The 23,657-nt window shown below is 49.1% G+C and overlaps 1 protein-coding gene across 1 annotated transcript in view; it reads right to left on the reverse strand.

Moving 5' to 3' along the window:
* CUX2 (cut like homeobox 2) overlaps positions 1-23,657 on the reverse strand; it is a 243,822-nt gene that overhangs the window by 110,872 nt on the left and 109,293 nt on the right. The gene's annotated exons all lie outside the window — the stretch shown is intronic.

The raw sequence follows: 23,657 nt of genomic DNA on the forward strand, positions 1-23,657 counted from the left end.
TGGCCTACACCGCCCCAAAGTGATCTCCATATCATGAATACAGTCTTTCTCAAAGGAGATATTTGAGGCCGAGCTAAATGTGGGTTGTTGCCTTACCAGTGGCGTAGCGTGGGTTGTCAGCACCCGGGGCAAGGCAAGTAATTTGCGCCCCCTAACCCCTAACCTGCCGCCGCTGCCAGCTTCTTCTTGCTGCTGCCTGGTCTGGTCTGGTGTGGTTCTCTCCCGCGCTCAGCGCTGCGCTGGGCGGCTGCTGCACTGTCCCTCCCCCAGATAGTCCCTCGCTCTCTCTCCGCACCGCACGCCTGGCACCCCCCCTCCACAGTGGGGGGCGACCCAGCGGCTCGGATCGGATTCGCACAGCCAGCACTGCAGTGAGAGAGAGTGGGTGAGCCAGGTAGGGGCAGAGAGCTGCGAGTGCGAGCACGCCCCCCCCCCGATGTTGCGCCCGGTGCGGCCGGCCCCCCCTGCACCCCCCACGCTACGCCACTGTGCCTTACTCCTGGTTTTCCTTTAAAGTAACTGTTATTGGTTTTCTTACACGTATAACAAAATATAACTAGACAATTAAATATAATCATAACACGCACAAACACTACCAGGTTAAGTATTCATGTATTTGCAATATTCGTCCCTCCTATGTTATTTGGTCAGGTTTGTATGGAATTCACATCCATCCACAACAAGGTCATCTTCTCTGGCTAAAGCATCCATAAGTGCACATTGTCTTGTGACCCCTGGAGGGTCCCTTAAGTCAACTGAGGAGACGGTGGGTGGAAAAGGAATTCAGTTTATTGAAAGACGCATCAGTGAAGACACAGGTTGAAAGAGATCACAAAACCTGTACCCCCGGGCATTGGGGCGGGGGGGAAGCAGATATTTACACATATTGCAAATATACCTAAGCTTGTGTCTGATCCCTATAAGCTCCTTAATTGGCCAAAGTACTGCAGGAACAGGGACGCGGGTGGCGCTGTGGGTTAGACCACAGAGCCTAGGACTTGCCGATTAGAAGGTTGGCGGTTCGAAACCCCACAATGGGGTGAGCTCCCGTTGCTCAGTCCCTGCTCCTGCCAACCTAGCAGTTCCAAAGCACGTCAAAGTGCAAGTAGATAAATAGGTACCGCTCCGGCGGGAAGGTAAACGGCGTTTCCGTGCACTGCTCTGGTTCACCAGAAGCGGCTTAGTCATGCTGGCCACATGACCCGGAAGCTGTACGCCGGCTCCCTCGGCCAGTAAAGCGAGATGAGCGCTGCAACCCCAGAGCTGGCTACGACTGGACCTAATGGTCAGGGGTCCCTTTACCTTTACCGTGGGGACAAGGCATGCCACATCCAGATTTTTCGGGATGCAGAGGATAGCATATTTTGTAGGCCCTTTTCACTAGCAGGGGAAATAAATGACCACGTGTTCTAGGTCTCCTCAAGCAAGACATTGACTCCTTTTCCAATTATTGAGGGTGTTGTGGTCACATCCACTGGGAACCGTGACGGTCAAGCTGCGGGTCGCATGTCCCTGCCTGTCAAAGGGGAGAGATATGGGCCAGTAGTGGTCCTTCCTTCCCTGATTCTGATGCCGTGGGTGGGAGATGGGGCTGGGAACAGCTGTTCAGAAGGTGACCTATGGCACAGTCCTATACATGTCCTGCCTTGCCTCAATTCAATAAGGATGTTGCAGATTTGGGAAAGGTTCAGAAATGGGCGTCCAGCCACAGTGATCACGGGGATGGAGCGAGTCTCCTGTGAAGATGGGATACAGCGTTTGGGGCTTGTTAGAATAGAGAAAAGGCAAGTAAGAAGTGACAAGGTGAAAGTTTATTAAATCATGCAAGGAAAGAGAAAATTCTCTCTCCTAACACTACAGAGCCAATGTGGTGCTGTGGTTAAGAGCGCTGGACTTGTAATCTGGTGAACCGGGTTCGATTCCCTGCTCCTCCACATGCAGCTGCTGGGTGACCTTGGGCCAGTCACACTTCTCTGAAGTCTCTCAGCCCCACTCACCTCACAGAGTGTTTGTTGTGGGGGAGGAAGGGAAAGGAGAATGTTTGCCGCTTTGAGACTCCTTCAGGTAATGATAAAGCGGGATATCAAATCCAAACTCTTCTCTTCCTCTACAACTCGTGGGCAGTCAATGAAGCTGAAGGCTGGAAGGTTCAGGATGGAGAAAAGGAAGTACTTCTTTGCGCAGTGCAGACTTAAAACTATGGAACTCCCTGCCACAGGAGGCAGTGATGGCCACCAATTTGGCTTGAGATGAGAATTAAAGAAATTCTATGTCTTCAGAAGTTGGGTGGGAGCCTTTTCCCCAGATAGGCAGGGGAAAGTCTTGTAGTCCTTAGAAAAGGTAAAGGCAAAGGACCCCTGACAGTCGTGAACGACTCTGGGGTTGTGGCGCTCATCTCATTTTACAGGCCGAGGGAGCCAGCGTTTGTCCGCAGTTTTTCCAGGTCATGTGGCCAGCATGACTAAGCAGCTTCTGGCGCAACGGAACACCAAAACCAGAGCGGTGCACGGAAACACCGTTTAGCTTCCCGCTGGAGTGGTACCTATTTATCTACTTTCACTTTTTGACGTGCTTTCGAACTGCTAGGTTGACAGGAGCTGGGACCGAGCAATGGGAGCTCACCCTCTCATGGTGATTCGAACCGCCGACCTTCTGACCAGCAAGCCCAAGAGGCTCAGTGGTTTAGACCACAGCTCCACCTGTGTCCTTTTGTAGTCCTTAGGCACACACATGTAGCCTGTGGTCCAGGCCTTTTAAGATAGTGCCAACCAACTCCAGCAGGGCTGAATATTTTGAACAGAGGAGAATATATTAAGCAGCCAAAAAATAAAAATAAAATAAAATCTAGATTAGAGAGATTTCTATGTAAACAAATACAGATGGGGGTTCAATTTAACAGAGCACTTGGCTGATCAATATTCTTAATAACCCCTTCCCTTTTTTTCTTGGGTAACTGTAAGAAAAACACAGCAAGAGTGTCAAAATAGCAGAAGAGCACCATATTGCGTTGTGTGATATAGTTGTTGTTGTTTCTAAGCTCCAAGTCCGTGCCATCACCAGCTGATATATATCAGAACAGGAAGAAGGCATCCAAACAATAACTTACTTATGCTTTCGAGTGTTCATAAATAAGGTTTCAAAAGATCTAGATGGCTTTTTAATTCCAGCAGAATTTGGGGCAGGGGTGATGAAAGCGCCAGGATTGAGTAAACTGACCTTTTGTGTACAGCTCTGTAAATCAAGCCCAGCTCACTTGGAAGCGCAGGGAAATGTTTCATTAAAGAATTATGGATTCATATCATGCTGGCTTTGGAGGGGGACAGACCGGCACGTGTGAAACCCATTAAGGAAATATGGAATGCTAGATTCTTCTTTTTAGAAGACACTATTAGAAAAGAAAGCCCAGGAACATTGGGGACAGCACTCAAAAGGATAGCCCACGGCTGCCATGATGTTGCATATTTTAAGGGGTGCTTTTCATCAAAGTCCTTCCCTGCATTCGTTGCTGTGCTACTTATTCTTTTCTTTCTTTTAAAAATATTGATTTAAATCACAAAGGCTGGATGGAGAAGGGCTACGGTTCCCAGTGGCGTAGCGTGGGGGGTGCAGGGGGGGGCCGGCCGCACCGGGCGCAACATCTGGGGGTTAGGGTTAGGGGGTGCAAGTCCACGGGTTAGGGGGCGCAAATCCACGGGTTAGGGGGCGCAAATTACTTGCCTTGCCCCGGGTGCTGACAACCCACGCTACACCACTGACGGTTCCTCTGAGGCTGGTGCGGGGCAAAGTGGCCTGCCTGCTTGTGGGGGCAAACCCCTGCCAGCTGATAAAGGAAGAAGAGCCTGGTGGGTCAGGCCAAAGACCCATCTACATTTCTGAGCACAATTCAAAGTGTCGGTGCTGACCTTTAAAGCCCTAAATGGCCTCGGTCCAGTATACCTGAAGGAGTGTCTCCACCCCCATCGTTCTGCCCGGACACTGAGATCCAGCGCCGAGGGCCAGTGTGGTGTAGTGGTTAAGAGCGGTAGACTCGTAATCTGGTGAACCAGGTTCGCTTCCCTGCTCCTCCACATGCAGCTGCTGGGTGACCTTGGGCCAGTCACACTTCTCTGAAGTCTCTCAGCCCCACTCACCTCACAGAGTGTTTGTTGTGGGGGAGGAAGGGAAAGGAGAATGTTAGCTACTTTGAGACTCCTTCGGGTAGTGATAAAGCGGGATATCAAATCCAAACTCCTCTTCTTCTTCTTCTTCTGGTGGTTCCCTCACTGCGAGAAGCCAAGTTACAGGGAACCAAGCAGAGGGCCTTCTTGGTAGTGGCGCCCTCCCTGTGGAACGCCCTCCCACCAGATGTCAAAGAGAACAACTACCAAACTTTTAGAAGACATCTGAAGGCGGCCCTGTTTAGGGAAGCTTTTAATGTTTGATGTATTACTGTATTTTAATACTGGGTTGGAAGCCGCCCAGAGTGGCTGGGGAAGCCCAGCCAGACAGGCGGGGTATAAATAAATAAATAAATAAATATTATTATTATTATTATTATTATTATTATTATTATTATTATTAAGTCGAGCATCCTGTTCTCACAGAGGGAACCCAGCAAGCAGGATTTGAGCACAAGAGCAACTCTCCCCTTCTGTGGGTTCCAGGGATTCAGGAGAATTTACTGCCTCTGAGCAGAGCACAACCATCGTGGCAATAACTCCATGCTTGTGGGATCTGAACTTGCTGCCCACTGGCTACAAGGCCAAGTTCAAGGTGCTGGTACCTATACAGCTCAGGATCAGGTTACCTGAGACACAGCCTTATTTAACCCTTATACACACTGGAGATCACAAGCTTTGATGTGGCAGCTCCACAGGCTTCAGGGCTATGGCAGGAGGTCCATTCTTTCCCCGAGATTCTTCAGCCCAACGTTGACATACGGCCGTACCTTGGTTTTCGAACAGCTTAGTTCCCGAACGCTTTGGCTCCCAAACGCTGCAAACCCGGAAGCGACTGTTCCAGTTTGCGAAATATTTTTTGGAAGCCGAACGTCCGACGGGGCTTCCACGTCTTCTGATTGGCTGCAGGAGCTTCCTACAGCCAATCAGAAGCCGCGCTTTGGTTTCCGAACGTTTTGGAAGTCAAACCGTCTTCTGGAATGGATTCCGTTCGGCTTCCAAGGTACGACTGTATATGGCCAATACAAGGCAGGAGGTTCTTACTGAAGAGATTTAAACTAGGGATGGGCGAATCGTTCAATCCTAGTTTCCCATTCTCTGTGTTAGCCTTCAGACCATGCCATTTCCACACCAGCTTATGGTTTTGGTTTGGGTTTGTTTGTACAGCTTCCGGGTCATGTGGCCAGCATGACTAAGCCACTTCTGGTGAACCAGAGCAGCGCACGGAAACGCTGTTTACCTTCCCGCTGGAGTGGTACCTATTTATCTACTTGCACTTTGACGTGCTTTCAAACTGCTAGGTTGGCAGGAGCAGGGACCGAGCAACGGGAGCTCACCCCGTTGCGGGGATTCGAACCGCCAACCTTCTGATCAGCAAGTCCTAGGCTCTGTGGTTTAACCCACAGCGCTACCTGTGTCCCTCGTGGTATTTATTATGCTTGTTTAAATACCGTAAGCCAGCGTCAGGGTCCCCTGTAGACCCAAACGCCCGAGATTAAAAGCAGCAAAAATTACGGTAATAATACACTGGGCTAAAGACATTGTTTATAATATACAGTTAGAAGAATGGGAGAGGTTATCAAAGAAAGGTATCAGTTTTACTGCAAGCAGTACGCTTAAAGAAAATGTCATGAAAATGATGTATAATTGGTATTTAAAGGTAAAGGTACCCCTGCCCGAACGGGCCAGTCTTGACAGACTCTGGGGTTTGTGCGCCCATCTCACTCAAGAGGCCGGGGGCCAGCGCTGTCCGGAGACACTTCCGGGTCACGTGGCCAGCGTGACAAAGCTGTATCTGGCGAGCCAGCGCAGCACACGGAACGCCGTTTACCTTCCCGCTGGTAAGCGGTACCTATTTATCTACTTGCACCCGGGGGTGCTTTCGAACTGCTAGGTTGGCAGGCGCTGGGACCGAGCAGCGGGAGCGCACCCCGCCGCGGGGATTCGAACCGCCGACCTTTCGATCGGCAAGCCCTAGGCGCTGAGGCTTTTACCCACAGCGCCACCCGCGTCCCCTTAATTGGTATTTAACACTAGTTAAATTGGCTAAAATGTACAGAACAAAAAATGACGGTTGGAAATGTAAGGAAAAGGAGGGTACTTTTTTCCACATGTGGTGGACATGTAAAGAGATAAAAGCTTTCTGGGAGATGATATACATTGAGTTAAAGAAAATGTTTTAAAACACTTGTTAAAAAAAACCCAGAAGCTTTCTTACTGGGTATAGTGGGTAAAGAGATACCGAGACAAGATAAAAAATTGTTCTTATATGCAACAACTACAGCACGATACCAACAAAGGAAGAGTGGCAGATGAAGATGATGGACTTTGCAGAACTGACAAAACTGACGGGAAGAATCCTGAACCAGTGAGATCAAGTATTCCAAAAAGACTGGAACAAATTTATATTATATTTGAAAGACAACTGTAAGCAATTAATATCATTAGCAGGGTTATCTGAAGATTTGTAAGATGAATTAGTTACCTATTCGGGTTGAGTACGGTAATTTAATATTTTAAATCATGATATAACAAGAATAGAAAAGGAAGTAAAATGTAAAAATGCAAAATTTTATTTAGGCGGGAGGGAGGGAAGTCGTTTAGGCTCGGTTGAGACAAGAGATTTAGTAAGAGGATACAATGTTCTGTATTGTGATTATAAGTAAAATTAATAAAAAAATATTAAAAATAAATAAATAAAAGCAAAAATTAACAAAGCAGGCTTGTGCGGGAGAATATTACTACTACTACTACTAATTTATAATTTGTATCCTGCCCATCTGGCTGGGTCTCCCCAACCACTCTGGACGGCTCCCAACAAAATATTAAAAACACGATAAAACATCAAACACTGAAAACTTCCCTAAACAGGGCTGCCTTCAGATGTCTTCTAAAAGTCGGGTAGTTGTTTATTTCCTTGACATCTGAAGGGAGAGCGTTCAACAGGGCGGGTGCCACTACCAAGAAGGCCCTCTGCCTGGTTCCCTGCAACCTCACTTCTCACAGGGAGGGAATTTCCAGGAGACCCTTGGAGCTGGACCCCAGTGTCTGGGCTGAACGATGGGGATGGAGATGCTCTTTCAGAAAACCTCCTAATGTTGTTTTGCGCTCTGAGCTGAACTGAGTTTGCCTCCCCTCTCAGCAACCCCTAAAACAACGTCCAAACTACACCACCTGAAGTGTGTGAGGGCCTCGCTGGCCTAACAGGAAAAACCGAGCCCAGGATCCTGCACCTCAATCTGGGACCATTGGTCCTTGGGCCATACCCGAGTTTGATGCACCCTTTTGCTGCCACAGGTGCTGCTGAAGAGAGACCTCCTGTTATTTAAAAAGGAATTGTCTTCCCTGGATTGTGGTGTTCGACAGGGTGGGGGGACGTGACATGGAGAGTCCTGGTGTCACGGCCATGTTTGCGATGCAGGGCAGGGTGAGACAGGCCGCAGCGCGCAAGACGGATGGCGGTGCACACGGCCTCTCGGCAGACAGGCTGGCTTCCAGGAGCTATCAATCATTTTCCTGCGTATTATGTAAATTCTTGATGCTAAAGATGTATGGAGTCAATTACCAGGGGTCACGGCTGGGTGTTAAATTCGTACTAGGAAGCTCCTCTCGGTCTCCAATGAATTTGAGAGAGATTGCGAGCTTTCCGCCTTTTATTGGGCCGTATAAATATTTCACTGTTAGATATAAAAAAAATATTGGAGAAAAAGCAGATAAAAACCGAACCCCCCCCCCCCCGTGTATACAGACTGAGACAAGGAATAAGAAAGCGGGAGTCAGCAGGTTTTTTAATGGCCTTGCAGCACGACCCATGAATGTTTTGTTTTTAGGTCTGGGTTTTGTGGCAGGCAAGACAGGGGGGCAGCGGGCAACCTCACAGCTTCAGCTGCCTTGATTCAGACAAGCATGTGAGGTGGCAAAGTCACCAGGTCATCCCCAAACAGGGGGCCATGGGCAACACAGTGGAACAAGAGAGATACTGAAGAACCACCAGGAACAAACCCATTAAAAGTTTCCAAACCCAGGAAGAGGTTGGCCGCTGCACCCCTTCAGGGTACGCTAACCATCAGCCCAGCCCAGAGGCAGATGGTTAAACTGCACCCCTCCTGTTCAACTCTGGGCAGTGCCGGATTTATGTATAAGGACACAGGTGGCGCTGTGGGTTAAACCACAGAGCCTAGGACTTGCCGATCAGAAGGTTGGCGGTTCGAATCCCCACAACGGTGTGAGCTCCCGTTGCTCGGTCCCTGCTCCTGCCAACCTAGCAGTTCGAAAGCACCTCAAAGTGCAAGTAGATAAATAGGTACCGCTCCGGCGGGAAGGTAAACGGCGTTTCCGTGCGCTGCTCTGGTTCGCCAGAAGCGGATTAGTCATGCTGGGCACATGACACGGAAGCTGTACGCCGGCTCCCTTGGCCAATAAAGCGAGATGAGCGCCGCAACCCCAGAGTCGGCCACGACTGGACCTAATGGTCAGGGGTCCCTTTACCTTTACATAGGCCATTTGCTGTGCCTACCTACCAAAGCCCTGGGTCTTATCAGCGTGGCATTGGGGGCCGAGAAAGCCACTGGGCCGGATGAATAAAGTTATGTGCCTGAATCTTTGGCCTTCCTCTCCAAGCTGATCAACACACACAGCCATGGCTTCTGTAATATGCTCGATAGCATCACTCGTTTCCTGACCGTGTTCGTTTCTCACCCCCCGCGGAAAAACCCCCACAGCTTTCATATCTTTCCCTGGAACGAACATCTAACACGCTTGTGAAAATCACTGTCCTTCTTGAGATCCCATTACAACTGTTTTGATAAAGCTCCCGAGCCAGAGATTCCATTTTAGATTAGGGGAAGATCACAGGCGATGGAGAAAGAAGGGAATTGTCTCCAAAGGGCTGTGCTGTGCGGCCCGCCAACTCCTCAGCGAGTCACAAGCAGAGACATTTGGCGGGCACAAGCGTAGCAAGGTTCGGCTCTGGAACGCATGGCGGAGTTGCAAGATAAGAGTGCCTCTGAGCATGTGCGAAGGATCTATCCGATCACACAGTAGCCGCGACCAATCCCTGTGCACATTGAGAGCTGTAACAAAGGTGCTCAAATCTCGGCTTTTACAAGCTCAACAAGCAGCATAAGAGGAGCTTTCCAGCCCAGCCCAATGGGGGCCCACCTAGTCTAGACCACTGTTTTTACAGATGCCCCAATGGAAAGCCCATAAGCAGGACCCGAGTAAGAGCCCTCTCATCTCCTGCTGTTTTTGTTGTTGTTTAGTCGTTTAGTCATGTCCGACTCTTCGTGACCCCTTGGTCCAGAGCACACCAGGCACTCCTGTCTTCCACTGCCTCCCGCAGTTTGGTCGAACTCATGCTGGTAGCTTCAAGAACACTGTCCAACCATCTCATCCTCTGTCGTCCCCTTCTCCTTGTGCCCGCCATCTTTCCCAACATCAGGGTCTTTTCCAGGGACTCTTCTCTTCACATGATGTGGCCAAAGTATTGAAGCCTCAGCTTCACGATCTGTCCTTCCAGTGAGCACTCAGGGCTGATTTCCTTCAGAATGGAGAGGTTTGATCTTCTTGCAGTCCATGGGACTTTCAAAAGTCTCCTCCAGCACCATAATTCAAAAGCATCAATTCTTCAACGATCAGCCTTCTTTATGGTCCAGCTCTCACTTCCATACATCACTACTGGGAAAACCATAGCTTTTACTATACGGACCGTTGTTGGCAAGGTGATGTTTCTACTTTTTAAGATGCTGTCTAGGTTTGTCATTGCTTTTCTCCCAAGCTCATCTCCTGTGGCTTCCAGCAACTGTGGCTTCCAGCAATTCAGAAGCACTGGTGCCTCCTACTGGGAAGCAGGATGGAGCCATTGTAGCTGGTGGCCATCAGTGGGCTTCTCCTCCTTGCCTCTTGGACAAGACACTCACTCTTGCTCCCAACAGCCCCCCCGACATTCTTCAAAATGAAGATAGTATTAGCTTCCTCTACCTTAAAGGGCTGTTGTATTTATTAGACTTTATGCCCTGTTCTCCTCAGCAGGAAACACCGGCGAGTACACAGGAGTGAGGATGGAACAGGACCCAGGCAACCTGCGCCCAAGACTGGCAGAGGTGGGCATTGGGAGTGATGCCAAATCAGGCGCAACGTGGCATCCTCTGAGGCAAAATACGCCTTGCGCCTCTTCGTTTATTGTTAAGTGATCTTAACAGTCGCTGATGCCTGACTTGGAGATACCCTCAAGCGAGTAACTTCCAAACTGTGCGGCAGAGAGAAAGAAAAAGAATTAATCTCGAGTCCTTGATTGCTTGTCGGAAACAGGGCATCCAATCTTAATTGCTTCTTTAACCATTTTATCCATCTGTGTCAGGGAATGGGGAGCGTGTGGCTCTTGGGCTGTTGCTGAGCTCCAGCCTCGGGGAGCTTGACCAGTTGGGGACTGGGGGTGGGGAGTGTCACCCAAAGTACCTCTCCACCTGGCCCACATTTTGTTACATTGACACCATGGTCTTGATGGTGGCAGCACTCCTAGGAGTCCTGATGGTTGGTGTCTGCTGCCTCCCACTCCCTAGCCAGTGTTCCCCAGTTGTCAGTGTTTATACTATTTTTTTTTTTAGATTTGCCTTGAGACAGTCTTTAAACCTCTTTTGTTGACCACCAGCATTACGCTTTCCATTTTTAAGTTCAGAATACAGTAGCTGCTTTGAAAGACGGTAAGGCATCCGAACAACACGACCATTCCAACAAAGTTGATGTTGAAGAATCGTTGCTTCAACACTGGTGATCTTTGCTTCTTCCAGTACACTGGCATTAGTTCACCTGTCTCCTCAAGTGATGTGTAAAATTTTTCAGAGGCACCATTGATGGAATCTTTCAAGGAGTTGGAGATGGCATTTATAAGTGGTCCATGTTTCACAAGCATACAGTAAGGTCGGTAGTGCAATAGCTTTGTAAACAAGCATTTTGGTTTCCCTGCAAATGTCCGGGTCCTCAAACACTCTACATTTCAATTGGGATAAAGCCGCACTCGCAGAGCTCAGGCGATGCTGTATTTCGGCATCAATGTTGGCCCTTGTGGAAAGATAGGAGAAGTGATCGGCATTTTCCAACATTACACCACTGAGTTGGATTTGTGGCACTGCAGAGGGGTTGTTTTGTACTTGTTGGTGCAGCACTTTGTTTTTTTGGATGTTGAGCAATAGGCCAAGCTTTCTGTAAGTTTCTGCAAAGATATTTAGGATGGTTTGGAGGTCATCCTCTGAGTGGGCACACACTACGTTGTCATCAGCATATTGAAGCTCTATGACTGAAGTTACGGTAACCTTACTTTTTTGCTCTCAGCCTGCTCAGATTAAAGGGCTTTCCATCTGTTCGATATATGATTTCTACCCGAGCCTCCCTGGGGAGAGTACAGTGGAACCTCGGGTTAAGAACTTAATTCATTCCGGAGGTCCGTTCTTAACCTGAAACTGTTCTTAACCTGAAGTATCACTTTAGCTAATGGGGCCTCCCGCTACACGATTTTTGTTCTCATCCTGAAGCAAAGTTCTTAACCCGAGGTACTATTTCTGCGTTAGCGGAGTCTGCAACCTGAAGAGTCTGTAACCTGAGGTACCACTGTATTCCACAAACAGGGAGCCACTACAGAGTAGGTCCATTCTCATGTTGCCACCCTCCAGACCTCTCATGGAGGGGACACACAAAGAAGGCCCTCAGATTATGAACACAGAGTCCAGGCTGGTTTATATACGGAGAGGCAGTCCTTGAGGTATTGCGGTCCTGAGCTGCTTAAAGCTTCATAGGTCAAAACCAGCACTTTGAATTGGGCCTGGAAGCTAATTGGTAGCCAGTGCAGTCAAGCCACTTTTGGGGTAACATGCTCAAAGTGTCTTGTCCCAGGGAGCAACCTGGCTGCCGAATTCTGCACCAGCTGAAGTTTCCGAACTGTCTTCAGAGGCAGCCCCATGTATAACCCGTTTCAGTAATCTAACAGAGAAGTTACCTGGAGTCAGAATCTTGCTTTGTATAAGCATCAAAACTTCTGTAGCTATCAGTGTTGTTAAGTTCCTAAACCAAAAGGGAGTCCCGCAGTGGCAACGGCCATTCTGATTTATAGGCTAGCAATCCATACCCAGGGCTATTCACTAAGCCCAGACAACTTGACACTAAGTGGGGTTTGTGGTCTGTGCATGTGAACGCTCTGTCTCTCACACCCGCCCGCCCACCGGCTCCATCATTTCCCTCTTTGATCCCCATCAAGGCCAGGAGCCGGCAATCAGGACAAGGCGCCCAACCCATTCAGCCACATCACATTGTTCGCTCCCCAACAGGCACCCATTGTTCTTGCTTCTGCCGGAGGTAAACAGAAAACCTGTCCAGCTCAAAAGAGGTCGTCATGTTTCATCTGCTCTCATCTGGACTGTTAATTTGGTGTGGCTCAAGCATGGTGGGGAGGCAGGGGTTGCCAACTTGAATAAAATATTGGGGGGGGGCGGGACAGGTAAGCCCTGCATAATTGATCACAAGACTCACACCATGTGAATGGCTACGCCCATCAACTTTGATCAGGTCCAACGTCAGCCCTTCCAAATTCTAATCAAGGTGTGGCGTTTCCATTTTCCGGGACAGGCATCAAGCCAGAACGGTTTGTCTCGGTTTTAAGAGAGAAGGAGAAATACTGAGCTTCCTAGTTTTATCAACTTTATCAGTAAAAGAGAGACTTAAGAGATGGAAGACATGAGGAGCAGAAACAAGCCCATGAGCAAGATGTGAAGAAAATTTGCAGCTCCAGATAGACAGACAGTAAGATACAGTGGTGCCCCGCAAGACGAATGCCTCGCAAGACGGAAAACTCGCTAGACGAAAGAGTTTTCCGTTTTGGAGGTGCTTCGCAAAACGAATTTCCTATGGGCTTGCTTCGCAAGACGACAATGTCTTGCGAGTTCCTGCTGCTTTTTCCCCCTCCCCCCCTTTTCCATGCCGCTAAGCCGCTTATCAGCTGATCCGATCAGCAGATAAGCCGCTAAAAGCCGCTAATAGCGCTAATCCGCTAATCCTTCAATGGGCTTGCTTTGCAAGACAAAAAAACCGCTAGACGAAGAGAATCACAGAACGGATTCTTTTCGTCTTGCGAGGCACCACTGTAGATGCAAATTCAGAGAGAAGAGTTTGAGCTGCTTCTTTTTTTCATTTTAATGTGGGGCCAATGCAAAACACCACACCAGGGTCTGGGCACCCCACAGCAATGCCCCAGCATAAAACCCGAAGACGAAGAAGAGGAGGAGGAGGAGGAGGAGGAGTTTGGATTTGATATCCCGCTTTATCACTACCCTAAAGAGACTCAAAGCGGCTAACATTCTCCTTTCCCTTCCTCCCCCACAACAAACACTCTGTGAGGTGAGTGGGGCTGAGAGACTTCAGAGAAGTGTGACTGGCCCAAGGTCACCCAGCAGCTGCATGTGGAGGAGCGGGGAATCAAACCCGGTTCACCAGATTACGAGTCTACCGCTCTTAACCACTACACCACACTGGCAAGCAGCCCAACCAAAAAAACCACACACTCCAGGGTAGGACAGAACTTTTTGTGCTGACCTGATTGGGAGCGGGGCCGTTGCCCTGCTCCTCAAGACCTCTGGGTCCTTCTCATTTCCAGGCTCCATCACCTGGGGACTCGAGGCATCAAATTACGACACAACCGTCTATTCCGGTGATCCACGGCGAACACCGAAAGGACCTCCCTGGCTCAGTGGGGGCATCCTCGCCAAATGGATTGAAGCGAGTAGGAAGGGCAATCAACATTGCGCCGGGCACAGCTGGGACCTCCCTGTGAATTATGGGTCTCATTCCATTGCATGCTATTCTACCGCAGGCAAATGGCAGCTGAAATCTTCTGTCCCGCAGCTCTGCTGCTCCCCTGGTCTGACACATTCCACCTCCCTGCATCCCTATCTATTTTGGAAGCAATGCTTTCCCTCACCCCAGCGGCATGAGAGCCAGGCGTGCATTGTGCATTTCTCTCATGCAGATGTATAGGGTCTGTGACAATGGCAGCGGAGGAGAGAGAATGCAGATTCCGGGTCCTCAAAAGATATGCAAATCCGTTAATCAAGAGGCCTATTATTGCACAAGCTTCATGCACCAGCGGCAAGCCATCCACCAAGAAAACTGATCAAGTGCTAATAACCGATTGTGTGGCAGAGAGACATTCCTTACCCAGATTTGCTGCTGCATTTAAAGATTTTGCGGAAGGGGGGGGCTGCGTGTTAACCCAACCAATTTCTAATTATGGCAAAATTGTTCTCTCACTCTGAAAACATCTCACCACAATCCTCCATCCGTCAAGCTGTGCAAGAAATAAATCTGTCAGAAACTAGTTAAAAGGAAGATGCTCCACTGTTTGCGGTGTGGGGCAGGGGGAGGAAGAATATTTTTTTCCTGGAGGGGAGTTACGAAGGGAAGTGTTGCCATATGTCCTCTTTTTCCAGGACACGTCCTCTTTCTCCTGGTTAGAGTCTTCGTAGCGATCCGCAGTTAAAAGTAGAAGTTGGCAAATGTGCCCTCATTTTTGCTCTTCAAAATACGGCGACCCTAATTAGTGACAAGCAGTGGAGACAGTCCTTAGGTTGGGAAGAGGGAAATTACTGCTTACATTTCAGAGAACAGCAGCTTTCGTTTGGGGGGGGGAAACAACAGCTCATTTATCTAGTCCTCACAGCTGAGCAGAAGTTAAGCTTTGGCTGATTAACATCCTAGACCCTTTGAGATGTGTCTGTGGGAGGGGGCTGTGGGGAGTGGCTTATTGTTTTTATCATGTATTTTGTGTTTTTGTCTTGCCTTCTTATACTATGAACTGGCCTGAGATCCATGCATGAAGGGCAGTATTATAAATTTAATAAATAATAACCATACTAAAAATGTTAAGGCCAAGTTAAATTAAAAGGACTCCCAAACTGTTGTTGTTGTTGTTAAGTCCCCCCCCCCTTATGATTTCTGGCAACCTATCCTATGGCTTTGTGACTGAGATGGACAAGAAATGCCTCCTATTAAAGAGGCAAGATGCCCTGACAGGCCTAATTTGAGACAGGGCTGGCGAAAACCAACAAATGCAGGTGGAGAAAGGGGAGTCAGCAAGCTGCCTTGAATGGCTACAAAAAGGCTATTTCTAAAAGCAGCATATGCAACAACACTCAAAAGGAAACAGAATTTAAACATGTAGAGGCTTCTGCTGTAGCTTTGTCGGCTGATCATAGAATCATAGAGCTGGAATAGACCACAAGGGCCATCGAGTCCAACCCCCTGCCAAGCAGGAAACACCACCAGAGCACTCCTGACATATGGTTGTCAAGCCTCTGCTTAAAGACCTCCAAAGTAGGAGACTCCACCACACTCCTTGGCAGCAAATTCCACTGTCAAACAGCTCTTACTGTAAGGAAGTTCTTCCTAATGTTTAGGTGGAATCTTCTTTCTTGTAGTTTGGATCCATTGCTCCGTGTCTGCTTCTCTGGAGCAGCAGAAAACAACCTTTCTCCCTCCTCTATGTGACATCCTTTTATATATTTGAACATGGCTATCATATCACCCCTTAACCTCCTCTTCTCCAGGCTAAACATGCCCAGCTCCCTTAGCCGTTCCTCATAAGGCATTGTTTCCAGGCCTTTGACCATTTTGGTTGCCCTCCTCTGGACACGTTCCAGTTTGTCAGTGTCCTCCTTGAACTGTGGTGCCCAGAACTGGACACAGTACTCCAGGTGAGGTCTGACCAGAGCAGAATACAGTGGCACTATTACTTCCCCTGATCCAGATGCTATACTCCTATTGATGCAGCCCAGAATTGCATTGGCTTTTTTAACTGCCGTGCCACACTGTTGGCTCATGTCAAGTTTGTGGTCAACCAAGACTCCTAGATCCTTTTCACATGTACTGCTCTCAAGCCAGGTGTCCCCCATCTTGTATTTGTGCCTCTCATTTTTTTTGCCCAAGTGCAATACTTTACATTTCTCCCTGTTAAAATTCAACTTGTTTGATAGTTAACTCCCAATTTCGGCAAAGAAGTTTGTGATCAGACTAGCAGAAACAACATTTTGCTCATGACCGGGCTGAAACCCATGGAATTTTCGCAGGCTGTTTTAACTTTGGACGGCAGGTGCCAGAATCTAACTACCCTGATCTTCAGCATGCAGGATCAGAGAGACAAGAATATAAATTACCATCGGTGAAGCTGCCTTTAGTGCAAAAGATGTCATCGTTTCACCGGGTCTACTGGAAGATGTGAAGGGTGTAAGAAGAAAAGCAGGAGGCCCTCTGCTTAGAAAGGGTTAAAAGGTAAAGGGACCCCTGACCATTAGGTCCAGTCGTGGCCGACTCTGGGGTTGGGGCACTCATCTCGCTATACTGGCCAAGGGAGCCAGCATACAGCTTCCGGGTCTTGTGGCCAGCATGACTAAGCCACTTCTGGCGAACCAGAGCAGCGCACGGAAACGCCGTTTACCTTCCTGCCGGAGCGGTACCTATTTATCTACTTGTACTTTGACGTGCTTCCGAACTGCTAGGTTGGCAGGAGCAGGGACAGAGCAATGGGAGCTCACCCCATCGTGGGGATTTGAACCACCGACCTTCTGATCAGCAAGTCCTAGGCCCTGTGGTTTAACCCACTGTGCCACCCACGTCCCTATAGAAAGGGCTTCCAGCCTCTGGGATAATGCAGCCTTCGCTGGCAATGTTTTTTTTTTGTGTAGGGTCATATTGATGGGAAAGGAAGCAGTTTCTCTGCCAACAAAGAGCACCATTGGCTAGGGCACAGGCCATCTTCCCTCTGGCTTGGCACCCATGGAAGCAGGCTGCCAGCTGCCAACCCCCACCGACCCTCAAGTCAAGTTTAGCTACCCGTCCTGCTGCCGGGGTTGCCAAGACCAGCCAGCCCAGGAGGAGCCATGCCCAGCCGTCAAAGTAAGAGCTGACATTGGCTTCCTGCCTGCCGGTTGGAGGGCAGGCAGGAGAGGAGTGGATAGAGGTGCTTTCAGACCAGCAGGAGGAAGACGCCACAGGGCCCAGCCATGCCATTATACACTTTTATTGATGCTGTACTGAAGAAAGCTAATCAATATATTAGATTTCCAAAAGAAAGAAAAACAGCAACCGCCAGAGAGTTTTCCAGCGGGCGCTGAGAGCTTTCAACTGCACCGGCTGAGGTCATCAGCAGGAAGCTGGATAGCATCTCCATCCGTCCGTTTCCATTAAAAGAAACGGCTCCTTCGTGTAGCTGTTAAACTGTGGAACTCGCTCCTGCAGGAGCCAGCGGCAGCCACCAATTGGATGGCTTTGTAAGAGGATTAGGCAAATTCATGGAGGATGGAGAGGGCTAACGATGGCTACGATGGCCAGTGTGGTGTAGTGGTTAAGAGTGGTAGTCTCGTAATCTGGTGAACTGGGTTCGCTTCCCTGCTCCTCCACATGCAGCTGCTGGGTGACCTTGGGCTAGTCACTCTACTTTGAAGTTTCTCAGCCCCACTCACCTCACAGAGTGTTTATTGTGGGGGAGGAAGGGGAAGGAGATTGTTAGCCGCTTTGAGACTCCTTCGGGTAGTGATAAAGCGGGATATCAAATCCGAACTCTTCTTCTAATAGCAACAATGGCTTTGCTTCCATGGTCAAATGGCTTCTGAATACCATTTCCTGGAAACTACAGGAGGGGAGGGGTCTCTTGTGTTTCATCCTGCTTGTGGGTTCGCCATTGAGGCATCTGAGTGGCCGCTGCAAGAACAGGATGCTGGGCAAATCGGCCTGATCCAGCCACGCTCTTCTTACCTTTGTAGAGTTGGTAGGGGATCCCAAGGGTCATCTAGTCCAACCCCCTGCAATGCAGGGATATTTTGACCAGCATGAGGCTTGAACCCACAACCCTGTGATCAAGAGCCTTCTGCTCTACCGACTGAGCTATCCCAGCTTTTTGTGACATCGTTATTCAGTTCTGGTACACAGAACAAGTTCGTGGCCACTAGCTGCGATAGCTCCCAGCAGAGTTGGGGAGCTAGGTTCATGTTGCAAGAAAAGACATTCAAGCTAAACATCAGGAAGAGCTTTCTGACAGTAAGTGCAGTTCGACAGTGAAACAGACTCCCTTTGGAGGTTGTGGACTCCCCTTCATTGGAGGTTTGAAAGCGGAAATTGGACGGCCATCTGTCTTAGAAACTTCAGTTGAGATTCCTGCACTGCAGGAGTGGACTAGATCACTCTCAGGGTTCCTTCCTCCTCTACAATTCTCTGATTCTATAATTTTTATTCCACTCGGACTGTCGTGTAAACTGGCTTTTAGCGGCTGATCAGATCAGCTGATAAGCGGCTTAGTGACTTAGCAAAAGGGGGGGGAGGGGAAAAACCCCGCAGGAACTCGCAAGACATTGTCGTCTTGCGAAGCAAGCCCATAGGAAATTCATTTTGCGAAGCAGCTCCAAAACGGAAAACTCTTTCGTCTAGCGAGTTTTCCGTCTTGTGAGGCATTCGTCTTGTGGGGCACCACTGTATTATCAGTAGACAGGAATGGAGGAGAGCTTCTGTTTGGGTAGGATTTCGAGCCAAACCTATCTTATTTACATTTCCTGAAGCCAATACATAAACTGAATGAAACACAGCTATCTTTTGGAATTTCGGGTTTTTTATATGCAGCTCTCCAAACAAAAACTGTATACACTGGTACCTCAGGTGAAGAACTTAATTCGTTCTGGAGGTCCGTTCTTAACCTGAAACTGTTCTCAACCTGAGGTAACACTTTAGCTAATGGGGCCTCCTGCTGCCGCCGCAACGCAATTTCTGTTCTCATCCTGAAGCAAAGTTCTTAACCCGAGGTACTATTTTTGGGTTAGTGGAGTCTGTAACCTGATGTGTCTGTAACCTGAAGCGTCTGTAACCTGAGGTACCACTGTACAGTCATATCTCATGTTGCGTCTGCTCCAGGTTACGCGCTTTTGTGTTGCGTCCCGCGGCAACCCGGAAGTACCGTAATGGGTTATTTCCGTGTTTTGCCGCTCTCGCGCATGCGCAGAAGCGCTAAATCGCGCCGCGCACATGTGCAGACGCGGCACTTCAGCTTGTGTCAGTTCCATGTTACAGACAGGCCTCCGGAACGGATCCTGTCCGTAACACAAGTTTCCACTGTACACAAAAAGTGCACATTTGGGGGGGGGGGAGGAAACTGCACAGAAATCCATATACAGCCGTACCTCGGAAGTGAAACAGAATCCATTCCAGAAGTCCGTTCAACTTCCAAAACATTCAGAAACCAAGGCGCAGCTTCTGATTGGCTGCAGGAAGCTCCTGGAGCCAATCGGAAGCCTTGGAAACACCACCGGATGTTCAGATTCCAAAAGAACGTTTGCAAACCAGAACACTCATTTCTGGGTTTCTGGCGTTTGGGAGCCAAAACGTCCAAGTACCAAGGCGTTTAGGATCCAAGATACGACTGTATTATTAGTGAAAATAACAAACAAAAATTCATTATGTTATGCAAAACTGCTTGCAAAAATATTAGAAACAATACACACTAAAAAAAATTCATGAGGGCTTTTTTGAAACACACACACACACACACAACATGATGCAGAGATAAGTTGAACTGAAAAGTGAGAAACTGAGATAAATGGACATAACACTCATTAAGGGGAGACGCTACCAGTCAGTTAGATGGACCACTGCTCTGACTCAGTATAACGTAACTTCTTATGTTCCTAAAGGAGTAAATCCATGGGAATGAAGTTTTATCCTCCATTTTACTCGGAACAAATCGACAGCTGTACATAATTTGAAAGTCTTTTCCCTCAAAGCGTCCCTTTTTAATGGGAGTGGTAGTGTGATGCCTTCTGGGATGCCTCTCCCAATATGAACCTACCCACTCCTTATGATTCTCACCTGAGGCCCTTCTCTGGCTCCCTTCCTGAAGGGAGACTCAAAAGATGGTGACAAGGGAGACGGGGCCTTTTCATGAGTGGCTCCCTACCTGTGGAACTCTAAAGAGATCTGCTTTTGCTGACTTATTTTCAGTCCCAGGTAAAAACTTATTTTTGCTCCCAGGGTTTCGATAGGACTAGGATGGTGGTGGTGTTTTTTCTGTTAATGTGTTGCCAAAGTTTCCTTGCGAGGGGAGGGGTTGTTCTGGATATTTTCATGACTTTTTTTTTTTTAACGAATGATAACATTATAATAGGGACACGGGTGGCGCTGTGGGTTAAACCACAGAGCCTAGGACTTGCTGTTCAGAAGGTCGGCGGTTCGAATCCCCATGACGGCGTGAGCTCCCGTTGCTGGGTCCATGCTCCTGCCAACCTAGCAGTTTGAAAGCACGTCAAAGTGCAAGTAGATCAATAGGTACCACTCCGGTAGGAAGGTAAACAGCGTGTGCTGCTCTGGTTCGCCAGAAGCAGCTTAGTCATGCAGGCCACATGACCTGGAAGCTGTACACCGGCTCCCTCGGCCAATAAAGCGAGATGAGCACCGCAACCCCAGAGTCGGCCACGACTGGACCTAATGGTCAGGGGTCCCTTTACCTTTAACATTATAATATGTTTATCTTTTTAAATACATTGCAAGTCACTGGGAGACCTCTGTTGTAACAAGCAACTAACAATCCTAATAAATAGGCTCATGGATGTGGAAACAATAAGACGCTGATGGCAGGATCCACCGCCAGAAATCGCTTGGAGCAGGAATCTCACCCCCAACAGACAAGGATCCTTTTATCCCAGACCTTTCTTTCGATCCCCAAGGGTCCTTGCTGGTGGTGGCCATGGGGGAAACCCCTGCATAGCAGATTTCCAAATTCTGAACCACACAGGACAGCTTCTGGCTAACTTGGTGCCCTCCAGAGGCTCTAAATTGCAGTGCTATTTAGCCCCAGAGACGGGTGGTGCTGTGGGTTAAACCACAGAGCCTAGGACTTGCCGATCAGAAGGTCAGCGGTTCGAATCCCCATGACGGGGTGAGCTGCCATTGCTCGGTCCCTGCTCCTGCCAACCTAGCAGTTTGAAAGTACGTCAAAGTGCAAGTAGATAAATAGGTACAACTCCGGCGGGAAGGTAAATGGCGTTTCCGTGCGCTGCTCTGGTTCTCCAGAAGCGGCTTAGTCATGCTGGCCACATGACCCGGAAGCTGTACGCCGGCTCCCTCGGCCAATAAAGTTAGATGAGCGCCACAACCCCAGAGCTGGCCACGACTGGACCTAACGGACCTTTACCTTTACCTTTAGCCCCAGAGAGCAATGGTTCTCAGCTCCTGGAAGAACCAGGTTGGCAAAGACTGGTCCAGGAGAACAGTGGGATTTTTTTTAAAGGGGTGTGTGCGTGTGTGTATTTTTCCATGGGATTACCTGAACCAACTATATTCCAACGATCCGCAACGCGATTACCCCTACCCCCAGATAGGAGGGGGCCTTTTTTCTGGGTAACACAATCCTACCAGCCAGCCAGCTGCAAAGTTTCGGGGAAAGAGGCTCAGAGAGAAGAGAAACAAAAGAGGAGATTTAATAAGCAGAAAGAGTGCAGGGTGGGGAGGGAAAGCTCCCCCCCAGAAGTGGGGGCAAGGGGGGGTATCTAAAGCATCTAATTGCAATCAACAGCAGACATCTGACGCAAGTGACGGGATCAGCAAAAAATTGCTGCTGAGAGGGGCAAAATCTTTGTCTAAAAATAATCAGCCATTCCGCACGCCACTGATTTTTTCCTCCCCCCTTCCTCTCTTTTTGCTATAATGGTAATCGATGCTTCAGGCTTTGAATCCCATCAATTTATAGATCTACCCCAGCTCTCTGTGCCTGGCGATTGTCTGCTGGCTCGCAGAAAGATGGGGCGGGGGGGGGGGGGAGAGAGAGAGAGGCTTGCCATCCGGGCCCCCGCTGTGTGATTAAGATAAGCCCAAATGTCTTCCATAAATTCCTTTATCAGTTTTGAAATTCTCGGCTAGCCTACGGCCTGCTCCCTTTCCAGAGAGAGACACAGATTACATACATGTGTGTGTGTGTGTGTTATACACACAAATACAGACACACCCCTATGCACATACATGCACCCTCTCTCATCTGCCCCCAAAGATGTTTGCAGCAGTTAAAGATTAGCCCAAGCTTTCTGAGACGCCAATTTTTTTTTTCTGAGGCTATCGATCAATAAATCAAATCAGAGCCCAATCGATCGCCCAATCAGAAGCGTCTGGCCGATGCATTACTGCTGGCGCCTCTGAGCCTGGTGTGGCCTCCTCTAGCTTCCATCAAAACAGGGCCAGCCTGGCGGGTTGCCAGCTCTCTTTCTCTCTCTCACCCCCCCCAACCTTCGCCTAATAGACTCCGCAGCACAGGAGCTCCCAGCCTGGCGCAAGAGCAATAAATTTCTCATCTAACAGCCGATCGAGAAACAAGGTGAACATCTGTTTTGCTGCAATGAAACTCGCCATGTTCTCCGGGAGTCGCAAACCGGCTCTGACAGCCTAGCCCCTTAAGGCAGCTCCCAATCGCATCCCCCCCCCCGAAAAAAAGGCAGGGAGCAGAGGGAGTGTCCACCAGTTATGTCTATTAAGTAATTTCAATACATCCCCCATTTTTCCAGCCACTCTCCTCTCCCACCCCGCCCCTCGCTTCAGCTGCAACAGAAAGAGAGAGAACGGGAGCTCGCGCTCAGTCGATAGTAAAAACCATCCTGGGACCCTGCAGTATGAAGGCAATTTTATGATACCCATTATGTAGCACTGTAACTTCATTAAAAGCTGTTTATCCCCTCTAAGCATTTCAAAGCACTTTCCCGCACCTTTATAATGGGGACTGGATTAACTGGGAGGACGAAGGCGCTGCGGAGCAAGGCAGGCTGGTCTGGGAGGCCGGCCCTGCGGTTGGACAGGGGTTCAGAGGAACAATCCCTTTATTGCTCATATCCCAACTTTTCAGCTTTCAAGCGCACCTTAATGGTTTCTCCCTTCCTCATTCAATCTTCACAACAACCCTGTGGGGGAGGTTAGGCTGAGAGCAGCTGGTCCGCAGGGTCACCCAGTCGGCTTCGTGGCCGAGTGGGGATTTGAACCCTGGTCTTCCAGGTCCCCGGGTGGCGCTGTGGGTTAAACCACAGAGCCTAGGACTTGCTGATCAGAAGGTCGCCGGTTCGAATCCCCGCGATGGGGTGAGCTCCCGTTGCTCGGTCCCTGCTCCTGCCAACCTAGCAGTTCGAAAGCACGCCAAGTGCAAGTAGATAAATAGGTACCACTCCGGCGGGAAGGTAAACGGTGTTTCTGTGTGCTGCTCTGGTTTCGCCAGAAGCGGCTTGGTCATGCCGGCCACATGACCCGGAAAAACTGTCTGCGGACAAACGTCGGCTCCCTCGGCCAGTAAAGCAAGATGAGTGCCGCAACCCCAGAGTCGTTCGCGACCAGACTTAACAGGCAGTGGTCCTTTCCCTTTTTAACAACTCTCAGCGCCCTTAAAAAACTGCAGCTCCCATGATTCTCTGGAGGAAAAACCATGCCTGCTCAAAGTAGTATCACTGAAGC

Source organism: Podarcis vaucheri (assembly GCF_965113315.1).
Source record: "Podarcis vaucheri genome assembly, chromosome: 7".
Classification (NCBI taxonomy): domain Eukaryota; kingdom Metazoa; phylum Chordata; class Lepidosauria; order Squamata; family Lacertidae; genus Podarcis; species Podarcis vaucheri.